This window comes from Pezoporus wallicus, unplaced genomic scaffold (genome assembly GCF_028554395.1).
Source record: "Pezoporus wallicus isolate ANWC-B61680 ecotype Strahan unplaced genomic scaffold, APGP_CSIRO_Pwel_v1 contig_4012, whole genome shotgun sequence".
Taxonomy (NCBI): domain Eukaryota; kingdom Metazoa; phylum Chordata; class Aves; order Psittaciformes; family Psittacidae; genus Pezoporus; species Pezoporus wallicus.
In genome coordinates this window covers 824,071-835,805 of record NW_026637828.1, presented here as the reverse complement: position 1 = coordinate 835,805, position 11,735 = coordinate 824,071, and positions in this window count along the sequence as shown.

Genomic DNA, 11,735 nt, shown 5'->3' with positions numbered 1-11,735 from the left:
TAAGAGAACAGAAAATCAGAGGAAGAACAAAACTGTCCTGAATGCAAAGCCTGTAGGGCCTGATTTTGAAAAGGAGAGCTGACCAGCCTTTGCAAACGTGGCTTGTTCATGCATTTGCATCATTAAGACGTTGTATGAACTGTGGGTTTGGTTTGTTGGGTTATTTGGGGTTTTTTCAAATGTACTGCCTCTCAGCTTTGTCAGGTTTTTTTGCTTCGATATGTGTAAGTTGAAAACAAAGGGGATATGAGGAGCTTAGAAATTGTAGTTTTGTGTTATGTGCTAGATCAAAATCACATGATACAATTATGAGTATTTGCTAAATGTTTAGATTTAATTGTCTTTTGTTTATATATGGGGAATTTTTGTAAGGGTATTGATTGCATTTTTTTCAATGCAGGATTTTGCTTTTTCTTTAAAACAGCCACAAGTAACACGGTTGTATGTTGTTACTGCCCATTTGTGATTTGGCATTTTACCGTATAGTCCTTCTGGGGAAACAGGTATGAATTGTGAACAAAGGTGGAAGACATCTTGTCCCCTGAAACCACTTACTATGAAATAACCAAACCAAAGAGTTTACCTGTATGCAGACACCAACAAAGTGTTTGGGTGAATGACAGAAATCCCAAGTATGCATTCCCTGCCTTTATGGTGTTCTTTAGCTTCCTTTCATCAACAGTAAGGATATTTTGCATATTGTCATTGCTTGATGTTTTAACTTTGTGCTTTTTTATTAAACAAAAAAAAAAACCAACAACCTGCCTTCCCTTTGAGAGTGTTTCAGATTCTTTCTTACACCCAAACCAAGACTACGCATTCCAAGGCCACTGACTATATGAAACCAGAGGATTTCTATACTATTGAGAAGTTGCTTATTTCTACAGTTTGTCCTAGGTTTTGATTGCACTAGATTTCTTCCTAGAATAACAATAATACTCAAATCTCATAGGAACAAATGCACCTGATATTAGCAAATATATTTTGCACAGGATAGATTATGGTGTAGTTCCTATGTTTCTTACCCGGATACTATTCCTGCTAGAGGTGCCACTTGCAGTTTCTAGCTACACTTACAAAGGAGTCATTTTGTTTGCAGTGTTGCCTATGTGCAGTCCCTAATGAAACAAACTGCACCTTCACAATTGCTTTTTCTGCATGAACAATTTGGTGGCCTTCTATGATGGGGCTACAGAACTGATGGACAGGGGTAGAGCAGTTGATGTTGTCTACCTGGACTTGTGTAAAGCATTCAACACTGTCCTGCACGACATCCTTGTCTCTAAATTGGAGAGACATCAATTTGATGGATGGACCACTCGGTGGATAAAGAACTGGCTGGATGGCCGCACACAAAGAGTTGTGGTCAATGGCTCAATGTCCGGCTGGAGACCAGTAACGAGTGGCGTCCCTCAGGGATCGGTGTTGGGACCGGTCTTGTTCAACATCTTTGTCGCTGACATGGACAGTGGGATTGAGTGCACCCTCAGCAAGTTTGCCGATGACACCAAGCTGTGTGGTTCGGTTGATACGCTGGAGGGAAGGAATGCCATCCAGAGGGACCTTGACACGCTTGTGAGGTGGGCTGATGCCCCCCTCATGAGGTTTAACCATGCCAAGTGCAAGGTCCTACACCTGGGTCAGAGCAATCCCAGGCACAGCTACAGGTTGGGCAGAGAAGAGATTCAGAGCAGCCCTGTGGAGAAGGACTTGGGGGTGTTGGTTGATGAGAAAATGAACATGGGCCGGCTTCAGTGTGCGCTCACAGCCCAGAAAGCCAACTGTATCCTGGGCTGCGTCAAAAGGAGCGTGACCAGCAGGTCAAAGGAGGTGATCCTGCCCCTCTACTCTGCTCTTGTGAGACCTCACCTGGAGTATTGTGTGCAGTTCTGGTGTCCTCAATATAAAAAGGACATGGAACTGTTGGAACAAGTCCAGAGGAGGGCCACAAGGATGATCAGGGGACTGGAGCACCTCCTGTATGAAGACAGGCTGAGAAAGTTGGGGCTGTTCAGCCTGGAGAAGAGAAGGCTGCATGGAGACCTCATAGCAGCCTTCCAGTATCTGAAGAGGGCCTATAGGGATGCTGGGGATGGACTCTTCATTAAGGACTGTAGTGATAGGACATGGAGTTAAACGGGTTAAAACTTAAACAGGGGAAGTTTAGGTTGGATATAAGGAAGAAATTCTTCCCTGTTAGGGTGGTGAGGCACCGGAATGGGTTGCCATGGGAGGTTGTGATTGCGCCATCCATGGCAGTGTTCAAGACCACATTGGATGAGGCCTTGGATGACATGGTTTAGTGTGAGGTGTCCCTGCCCATGGCAGGGGGTTTGGAACTAGATGATCTTAAGGTCCTTTCCAACCCTAACTATTCTATGATTCTATGATTCTAACATGTAGAGTGGGGCTTTTCTGATACCAGCTGTATTGACTGCTTTCAAATTAATGCCCATAAAACTTACATGTAAATCAGTTGCATCAGAAATCACCACAGCTTATAAAATACACAGCTATACTGTGAAAAAAAAACAGTGATTCTCTTTAAAAGTACGTAAGTTTTAAGCATGAGGATTGTTGTGTGAGGCTTTTGTATTTGCTGAGTGATGGTACAAACACAAATAATTTTTAAAAACAAAACCATTTGTCTCCAAAGCTTTCCTTAGTCATCCAGAATTCCAATTTTATCACTGTAGAATAGATTCCAAAAGCAAACATCTGCCAAAAAATAGTTATCAAACGAATACATGACTTAATGCCAAACAGCACAAAGAAATGTACTTGCCATGTGTGGGCTTTCCAGTTGACAACATTTATTTTGGGCTCCATGAGCTGGATGCTAGGAAGGTCTACGATCCTTTTAGAAGGACTATTTGAGGATGAAGCTTTCCTTTGCTCTTACTCAAAGACAGCCTAAACTAATATTCAGTTGGTCTTTTTTCTACAATTGTGGGTTTAAGAAATGCAGGGAGGGTCATTCAGAACATTCAAAAATTATTGCTCTGGAATTTTGTCCTACTTTGTAACTACAACTTCTCACATGTTCACTCTTGACATAATAGCAAGAATTTTGGATATTTGCAGAATCAACTCAAGTGAGGCATAAACCCTTTTATGCTTTTCATATGAAGTCCTTAATCTTGCAGTGAAAATACACTCACTGGCAATATATGCACTAATTTTTCTTTATTTGCAATTGCATACACTTTTTTCCCCCAAAAGTCTGTCTCTGTTTTTATATATATCTTTTTTGCCAAAACTTACCCTTTCAAATAATATTCCTAAAATCCTGTTCCACAGTTGGCTAGCAAGCTAGTCAAGAATAGACAGAACTGTCAATAATATTTCTTACTTCTATTCTTCTTCTTAATTACAGTTTATTTTGAGTTCAGCTTCAAACCATGAGAAATAATGTCCTTCGTCTACCAGATGAGGGGGAAGAGTGAAACACCCAGAGTCAGTCTTGATGTTTACCAACTAAAAATGACTTAACTGTGATTAACAGCATGTTTGGTGAGGCTACTACTGGGTAGTTATTGGGCACACCTCTTGTAATCTAGAGGTGCTTTTTATCTTATTTTTAAATCAGGATTCAAGTCCTAATGGATGAATTTGAAAGACTGCCTGATTCGTGTGGTATAGAATGATGGCAAAGACTCAATGTATTTGGTAACAGAACAAGAACCTTTAAACCTTCCCACCAGTCCCTAAAAGTGGGATTAGACAAAGTCACTGCGAAATGAGATCCAAAGTGTAGCTGAGGGGTAACTCAGAGCTACTGTCCTCCCTTTGGCTCCAGCTGATGAAACACTGACACTTAAAATTGTTCATTTCTTTAACTTCAGCTTCTCCTAATGCTCTTTAGGAACCAGTATCATAATGACTAAATAAAAACACTTAGCTTTTTTCCCCACTAAACTGATGCAGCTAACATCGTATGTGTGTGTATATACACACATATATGCATATATATGCATATATGTGTGCATATATATGCATGTATGTGTATGTGTATATATATACACATATATATAAAAGAAGGGTCAGAAAAACTAGCATTAAATGAGAGGGAACTGGAGGCTTCTAGAGGAAACAAACACTTCAGCACTATTCTATTATCTTCCCTTGTATTTCATTCTTGGAATCAGACAGTAGGTTCTGGGGGGAAAATAAAACTTACTCTATTGTAAAAGGCCAGAGAATGCACATGACTGACTGAGTGTTTTGATAAGGTTATACAGGGAAACAGTAGTCAAATGTCTTAAAGCTTCAGTGCCATTTTTTCGAGTACAAAAGGTGAAGGGTTCCTCTCCCAGCCTTTTCAATAGGAATAGCCAGGTCATTTTTTTACTTGAGTGTTGATCTGTATTTACAGGCCTCTCTGCAATATATTAAAAGAAGGGATATCCTCAGCTAGAGAGTCTTGAAAACAGGGAAGAAATGTTCAGTTGTGAGGCCAGCCAATACTTAGCTAAGAGACGAATTCTTTAGTCTTACTGAACTTAGTAAGGGTAACCAAGGCTACTTACATTGATGTGGAGATTTGTTGTCTGAAGAGAAGACATTGCTGCAATAGATCAAAATGGGCCTACATACATACCAATTTTGGTGTGATTTTCCTGAGCATGGTAAAATTACCTGAATCCACTACTGCTATAAAGCAGCCTTGCTAGGAATATTAAATCTGGGTTAAGTAGATACTGTTTTCTTAGCTTACATTTTACCATAGTTCTGTTCACGAGAGCTTTCCTCTGTAAATAAAAACAAAGGTTTTGTTTGCAGGGCCCTCTGTCACTCAGCCTGACTTCTTTTTTCCTCCAACTTTATTCAAGAGCAATAAATCATAGTTATTAAAAAAGTCACCTTGTTTCTAAACTGGAATTACTAATCCTCAATGTGATCTTGAACTCCCAGCTGGTTCCTCAGCTCTCAGAATGGCATTTAGACCATTCTCATTTTTATTCTTTCTTTCTGCTTATAAAAACATAGTGCTCAGGTGGCAAAAAAAAAGCTTTGTAATTGACTTCCCATTGTTAAGGGCCACCTTTCTCACATACTTTTGTTCAGCAGATTACAATAGTCTTTTTATGGAGACTCCAAGTAAAACCACATAGAATTCTCTCTGTGAGATGGCAAGCTCACGGTTTACCATGAGCAAGGTCCAAGGAGGACTAAAAACAGTTTCAGAAACTATGCAGCTAGCAGCCACAGCTGGGACTCTGGATGAAGAGATTTTAGGCAGGAGCCTTACTGGAGGTTTTTTAAGAATGCCACAGAGTAAATTTATAATTTTTGAGGGTAGATTTTTCAAAATCACTACTGAATCCATCCCACATGTACTATAAATTCATAAAAGTTCTATTTTAAAATCACTATTCCCCCCTGCTGCAGCTTCTCTTTGATAACTATAGTTCAATGACTACAAATTCCATCAACCCAAATTCAGAAAGCGTGTAAGTATAGACTGGAATATTACATCACTGGATTAGCAAGCAGAGAAACGAATTACTTCACTGATGCAGTGAAGTAGCTCTGGTTTCTCTCTCTTAATCATAGAATCACAGAATAGTTAGGGTTGGAAAGGACCTTAAGATCACCTAGTTTCAACCCCCCTGCCAGGGGCAGGGACACCTTACGCTAAATCATATCACCCAAGGCCTCGTCCAACGTGGTCTTGAACACTGCCATGGATGGAGCATTCACAACCTCCCTGGGCAACCCATTCCAGTGCCTCACCACCCTAACAGGAAAGAATTTCCTTCTTGTATCCAACCTAAACTTCCCTTTTTTAAGTTTTAACCCGTTACCCCTTGTCCTGTCACTAGAGTCTCTAATGAAGAGTTCCTCTCCAGTATCCCTATAGCCCCCCTTCAGATACTGGAAGGCTGCTATGAGGTCTCCACGCAGCCTTCTCTTCTCCAGGCTGAACAGCCCCAACTTTCTCAGCCTGTCTTCATACAGGAGGTGCTCCAGCCCCCTGATCATCCTCGTGGCCCTTCTCTGGACTTGTTCCAACAGTTCCATGTCCTTTTTATGTTGAGGACACCAGAACTGCACACAATACTCCAAGTGAGGTCTCATGAGAGCAGAGTAGAGGGGCAGGATCACCTCCTTTGACCTGCTGGTCATGCTCCTTTTGATGCAGCCCAGGATACAGTTGGCTTTCTGGGCTGCAAGCGCACAGTGAAGCCAGCCCATGTTCATTTTCTCATCAACCAACACCCCCAAGTCCTTCTCCGCAGGGCTGCTCTGAATCTCTTCTCTGCCAAACCTGTAGCTGTGCCTGGGATTGCTCCAACCCAGGTGCAGGACCTTGCACTTGGCATGGTTAAACTTCATGAGGTTGGCATCAGCCCACCTCACAAGTGTGTCAAGGTCCCTCTGGATGGCATTCCTTCCCTCCAGCCTATCAAGTGAACCACACAGCTTGGTGTCATCGGCAAACTTGCTGAGGGCGCACTCAATCCCACTGTCCATGTCAGCGACAAAGACGTTGAACAAGACCGGTCCCAACACCGATCCCTCGGGGACACATCCTCCTGGGTGAATGGAATATTACGGGGCCCAGGGGCACCAGGAATACTCAACTGCAGCAGAGGTCTATGTGCCACAGACCCACACCATCATCCAGCTCTGCCATAAGCAACATCTTACAGTTTTTGTAACATTTTTCTTATGATGCTGTGTTTGTATTATTTTCAAATTCTCCATTCAACTTTTATCTTCCTTCTATTTCTCCCCTGGGATTTTCTACTTTTATTTCTTATCCTAATGATGTCTGTCTTTATTCTTGTCCACTTGTTTACCTTCAAGAATGCTGCTTAAATCTTGCTGCAATGATGGCAACTGAGTGCAACTACCCCCAAGTTCTTTGCAAGTCTGTCTGCACTGGAGTCTTGTTCAGTACTTGACTGTCTAGAAGCTTATACAAAAAACATACTGCCCTTCAGTTTCATTTTGGTCTCAGGCTTGAGGCACATCACACTATAAGACAGTGAAGATGTCTCAACTGAGATTTGAATTGCAGCAATAAATCTGCTGCATTACAGTTTGTATAACTCTTACAGTAAATTAAGGTTTTCCTTAAATATTAGCATTGTACTGCAGATCACCAGCAGACAGAAGTCATAATTAAGATTTTCACTTTAATATTTACTTGACAGAATGTCTGATCACATACTAAGTCACCTGAATTTTTCCACAAAGTGTCATTGATATTAAATTGCGGTGGGTTTTTTTCTTTCTCAGCCCCATCAGCTTCTTCGGGATCCCTGAGAGATTTCTACTGGCTTGAACAACACATGCATTATTACCCAGATAGAGGAATTTCACTGATATCCACCAGGAATCTCTGACTTTCCTTCAGTCACTGTCCACTCTGCCAATAGCATGTAACATTACACGTACACATTTGCACGTGCAAATACACACACAGACATGAGCATCTGCTGTGTTGGGTAATATAAGCCTGCACATCTTCACATCCCATGTCTCTGAAAATGACCCTCAAAAAGTAGGTTAAGCCCATCCCTGTTTCTATATATAAACTGTTTGTTTAATTGGTGGCCTGCACCAAGAATAAATAATGAGGTAACTCTGAAGATCATTCCCAGAACAGTCAGCTGGGATTGCCTCTGCAAGCCAGAGCTGTCCCCTCACCTTTGTTGTGCTGTTTGGTGGCTTTGGGTTGGGTTTTCTAATGGTTTCATTGTCTGAAGGTGAACAGCTTTTATCCAACTGCAACTATAGGATCAGTACAATATTTCACATATGAAGCATCCTGCATGTAAGTGAGGTTCTGGAGTGTTTTTTTACTGATTGTGAAATTGTTTAAAGTTCAAATCCTAAACTTGGGTCACAGATTCTAACCAGATTGGAGATGAGGTTCCTTCCATGCAAAAAAAAGGAAAAAAAAAGAAAAAAAAAAGAAAAGAAAAAAAAAAGCTTTTAAGCACTCTTGGTCAACCAGGGAATACTGCCACCAGATGTTTTTTAAGGTGTCCTATTTACCTTAAGTAACAACAGTTTAAACTAGGAACTTAACTACAAATTCTATCTCAGAAGAAAAGGTCTTAAAAGACTTAAACAGATACAGTAATTCATTTTTCAACTATTTTTTAACTCTTTAGCTGAAAGAGGTTATAAAGTTTTGATAATAAAAAAAAATACCTCCTGTTTTGCTCCTGTTATATTTTGTTTTGTTTCTTCTGATGTAGCAGAAGTACACATGGCTCCTCTGCATCTTGGTCTGTGCACTAACAAATAGGTAAGGTAAAAAGTAGCATGCAAAGTCCAGAGATAAGTAAAATTACTGCAGGCAACAGAGTAGACTTGCTCAGAGGCTTGCTGGTGATTTCTTATATTAATACAGGAATTTTTTAATGACTATGGACATCAGTAGAACTCATGTAACTTGACTTCAGTTGTGGCAGAAAGAATACAACCTCTAGTCAAATACCAAACAGACCACATGAGGAAAGTACCGTGCCTACTTGATAAATTAGGAAATTAAGAGCCTAATTCTTGGTGATGTATTTACTTTATCTCACCAACAGGGAGACAGAAAAAGCAAAGGGATATGCCCAAGGTGATACAGCAGGTCTATGATGAGGATTGAAACTAGCCACTGACTCATAGATCCATTTATACCTTGAAAGTTTTATCTTTTGCATCCCTCCATATGCTGTTGCTCTTCTGAGATGCTGTTATTACCAGTTTAAGGTAAAAGTCCTAATTTCAGTAAGTGTCTAGTGACACTGAGTAGCATACACTGAAGTTTCCCTGGATTCCTAGGACTGATGCATCAATTCACCCTAAGCCAAGCTCAGCCACATGCAGAAATGTTCTGCCATCTCCACTACAGCTTTGGGACTCAACATGACACCTATCCAATGGTGCTGACTCACCAATGAAACCTTTCTAAAAGCCAGCTTCACCTTACCATCTGGGTTGTCTCTAACTACCCTGTAGAGAGGAAAGCTGGGGACTGAGTGGCAGCATGGAGTTAAGAACCAAGAAGTTACTGCTTTGCTGCCAGACATTTTCAGTTCCAGTCCGTGTTCAAAGAGTAGGTTTCAAGTAGTCCAGATCACTCAGTTCAGGCTGGCAGGCAGGCTCCAGCTCAGACCTAGAAAATCTGAATTTCTAAGCAACCATAATTAGGTTGACCCTTATTGTTAAGGTTATGCTGCTTAAACCAGGAGATTCCAAAACAGGATCAGGGCCAAATCGCTTATGATCTGTTTCTATTTAGCTAAAAGGTTCGTGTGGACTTAATTTGCTAGTGTGTGTTAAGAAATAATGACTGAGTAGAAAGGATTATGAACACATTTGGCCTAGAGAGGAAGAGAAAATGCAGCCATCACTTCAATTTCGAAATGTCTTATTTCATCATAAGCTTAACTTTCAAAGCTGACATGGGGATTTTGATACATAAGGCCTCATTCTCAACTAATTACATCTTAACATCAATTTGAAGCTTGAATTAGCAGCTATGTGATGTTTCTTTTTTTTTTTCAGATGTGTGTAGATGCCAAATGGCGGATCTAGACTTCTTATAAGCACTGTATAAAATAGATTGTTATACAAATGAGAACTCTCTAATCAACTTGAGCTAAGGAAGATGAGGAACTGGGGGAAAGAAATGGTTATGCAACCCAGGAAAGAGGAGGAGAAAGGGGAGACTCTTCAGCAGAGGAAACCTGTGTCCTATCCCCTCTTCTTACATTAACACTTTGCCTGTATCTCCTTGCATTTGAGAACATGCAAAAATCTATGCTTTTTAGGAGTCAAAAGCCTTTCTTCAAATGCAGGCAAATACTGCATGCAGCAGGCTACTTCATGCCAACTGTAAAAAAATAAATAAATAAATAAATAAAGACAGAGGAAAATAAATTCAATTGCCAGTAAAAGAGATTAGGAAATAAGGTAAACACTAAATTAGATATACAATTATTTACAAATCAGTAGCTTAGATTCTATCTCTATTTCATTTTATGAGAGTGCATTATAAGAGTAATTGACCTAAGAAGAATTAGTATTTCCCAGGTCTTTTTCATTGCTTGTAACTGTGTTTATAAACTGTGCTATGCCTTTCATAGAATCACAGAATCACAGAATAGTTAGGGTTGGAAAGGACCTTAAGATCATCTAGTTCCAACCCCCTCTGCCATTGGCAGGACACCACACACTAAACAATGTCACCCAAGGCTCTGGCCAACCTGGTTTTGAACACTGCCAGGGATGAAGCATTCACAACTTCCTTTGGCACCCCATTCCAGGGCCTCACCACCCTAACAGGAAAGTACTTCTTCCTTTATCCAATCTAAACTTCCCCTGTTTAAGTTTTAACCCGTTACCCCTTGCCCTATCACTACAGTCCCTAATGAAGAGTCCCTCCCCAGCATCCCTATAGGCCCCCTTCAGATACTGGAAGGCTGCTATGAGGTCTCCATGCAGCCTTCTCTTCTCCAGGCTGAACAGCCCCAACTTTCTCAGCCTGTCTTCATATGGGAGGTGCTCCAGTCCCCTGATCATCCTCGTGGCCCTCCTCTGGACTTGTTCCAACAGTTCCATGTCCTTTTTATGTTGAGGACACCAGAACTGCACACAGTACTCCAGGTGAGGTCTCAGAAGCTATCTATTATCTGTTCAAGCTATCTGTTAACATGGGGAGAGTATAAAATTCTTGCTAACACTGAAGGATTTCCCAAAGATACCAAAAATTAATTCATTCATATTGAAATAGCATTCAAATATCTAAATAGTTTCCTAACAAAGTATATGCTGGGACTTTTTGTACCCATTAGTTGCATCAAGTAATATCACTCTGCAACATACTCATATATCAGACTACTTGCTTATCAAGACTATCCCAGTTTTTATAACTAGAAATCAGCCTTAGTTCCCAATTACTGCTATGCCAAAGAGGTCCAAAATTCTTAACATGGGCATGCACAATTCCCAAAAGAAGAACTTGGGCTTTTTTAAATCACTGGAACCAATATTTGATCATGAATAGCTCACAACACTGTACAATACTGTATCTCCACACCACAGGCAGTTCAGAAAGTGTGCCAGGTATAATTTGGTGGTGCCTGGGAATACACCATCTTCCCTATGCATCCACTTCTCTGTCCAGTGTCAGAGAAACAGTACCAGGCAAGTCAAATCTCTGGTCCTTTGCAGCAGGTTATTCATAAGTACATTGATTATAAAGTCATCATCAACTTCCGTAACTCTACTTTTCTTCCTGAATCTCATAAAATGGAATCATGTAGCAGATACTGAGTAACCTGGTCTAGTGGAGGGTGTCCCTGCCCTTGGAAGAACTGGATGAGCTTTAAGGTCCCTTCCAATCTAAACCAGTTTAGGATTCTATGATAGATGTACAGATTGCATTTCTTCCTAACTGCACTTTTTGGCAACTCTGTGAAGCAGACACTCATTGTCTCTGCTATGTGAGGTTATGATGTGACTTAACACAATAAAACAATATATATCTGTGTTTCACAGCGCACTCCTTCAGAAATTTCTAACATTCTTCACTTTCATTAGTTCCTATTTACATATTCCTAAACACCATTCTACTATCTTTATTAAAAGGATTACCCTCTATGCTCGTTTACATGGATTTATATGCAACTGAAGCATACAACAAGGGAGATAGACAGTAACTTCTAGGCTTTGAAAACTGAAGTCTTTAAACATACTTTCATCAAGTAAGAAGCATGATC